Below are 1,804 nucleotides of genomic sequence, written 5' to 3' on the forward strand. Positions count from 1 at the left end.
ACAAGCTAGCTGCAGTTAAATACAACCTAGCTAGTTAACACTGGCTACAAAACATCATAGGTGCAGAGCAGTCAGCTAAAGCTGCACAGTGGCAAAAAGTATTGTTTTTCATCAACTCACCAGAAAAAAAACCCTTCAGAAACAGAATGAACTGTGTTCAAAGCTGGATGTTATGTCCAGACACAGGGCTGGATGTGGCAGCAGTGGATTCACCTCAGCACCATGAACATGTGGACGTCAGAACTTTAAGAAAAGCAGAAAAACAAATAAAACCATCATAACTCAGATTACTAAACCAGGTAACAAACAAACATGGTAATTAGTCATAACTTACGTGTGCATGTAGCCACCTCCTGGAGGCTCTCGTTTACTAAATATTGGTGAATTCAGCGAGGCCTAGATCTGAGCTTATAGACGGCAAAGACTGTAAAAGAGAATAAAACATTACAGGTCACACTGAGTGTACCGAACAAGACAAAAACTAACCTAGTCAACAAGGCTATGTTTGCATGGACACAATAATCAGATTAAACAGACATTCAAAATAAAAACGCATCATAAAAACACCCCAATCAGAGTATTCTGATCTGATTCAGCTTGATCCGAACTAATTTGTAATCTGAATTCTACCATCATCAAAGAAAGATCTTGGTGAAAAAATAACCCAACACTGGATATAAATATATACTGTATTGTGATATTGCAAAAGTTTATTCAAACAATGCCCCAGAAAATGAGTTTAAACAATCAAACCAGTTATATTTCTTCTTCTCATGTTAGGTATTAGCAGTGTATGAAGAGGTTATAATAGCTTTTTGTTTTTTAATGTATTTATTTTTTTATTACAATATTTTAAATGAACCATTTTATGTTATTTGCTAGCAGCTAATAGCGGACTGGTAGTCGTTAAAGAAGTCTATCCATGAGGTTAGCACACACAGTAAAGACACATACCTATCATTATTCATATTTACTCAACTTGATTTACATTTGGCGACTAAAAACTCTAAAGATTCCTAACTTGGCTATCAACATTAACCTAATCATAACTACACACAAACTAAAAGACAAAAATATTTCAAGGCCACTCTTTGTCCATCGTAATTACAAAAAAACCCCAACAAAAAAAAAAAAACTATTCAGATTTCATTTTACTACACTTACCGTAGCTGCTCCAGTCGGTTGGTTCACAAATCACGAACCGGGTCTCAGGAAGAGCAGATGCAAAAATCTATGCATCCACACACAGGCACATCCAATGGAAGGAAACAAACGCACCCCAGAGCAGGCGGTCTCCGCCCAGTTTAATGCTTTCATTCTATTGGCTGGAATGATTGCTAGGAGACATTACTCCCTGATCGGAAAGAGCGCAGGAGAAATCCACAAGCAGAAAGTTTGAGCGTGAGGAGAAATTCTGAGCGAGAAAGGAAAGGTCTGAGAGAGAGCAGAGCATATTTGAAGAGAGCAGAGGTTTTGAGTGTGAGCWTTTTAAGTTTTGAGGACAAATACRTAAAGTTTTGAGAGCAAAAACATACTATCCTGCTCTCAAACTGAAAATGTCCGCTCCTGATTAAAGTCTGGATAATTCTTCCATAGAGGAAGTGGAAGAAAAGGACTGGTTAAGTAAGGACTGGGTTGAGTGGAAGTGCAGACAGGTGTGAGAGAATAATCTGGAAGGAACTGAAAGACTGAGGGCTGAAATGAGAACGTGAGGCAGAGCAGGAACACCAGAGGGAGACACTTCTTTATTATCTGGACATCCAGAAAACTCTTTAAGAAGTCTTCAGTTAATCCAAAATGCTGC

At 38.2% G+C, this 1,804-nt stretch overlaps 1 long non-coding RNA gene across 1 annotated transcript in view; it reads right to left on the reverse strand.

Annotated features, from left to right (window-relative positions):
- The window catches only part of LOC106531955 (uncharacterized), a 4,346-nt gene extending 2,548 nt beyond the window's left edge, over positions 1 to 1,798 (reverse strand). The window contains exons 1-3 of the long non-coding RNA XR_001312008.1: positions 1,165 to 1,798; positions 335 to 424; positions 121 to 243 (exon numbers count right to left, since the gene is read on the reverse strand). This is a non-coding gene — a long non-coding RNA (uncharacterized LOC106531955). The remainder of the gene's footprint in view (positions 1 to 120; positions 244 to 334; positions 425 to 1,164) is intronic.
- Positions 1,799 to 1,804: the final 6 nt, after the last annotated feature.

The sequence above is a fragment of the Austrofundulus limnaeus genome, unplaced genomic scaffold (assembly GCF_001266775.1).
Source record: "Austrofundulus limnaeus strain Quisiro unplaced genomic scaffold, Austrofundulus_limnaeus-1.0 Scaffold698, whole genome shotgun sequence".
Lineage (NCBI taxonomy): Eukaryota > Metazoa > Chordata > Actinopteri > Cyprinodontiformes > Rivulidae > Austrofundulus > Austrofundulus limnaeus.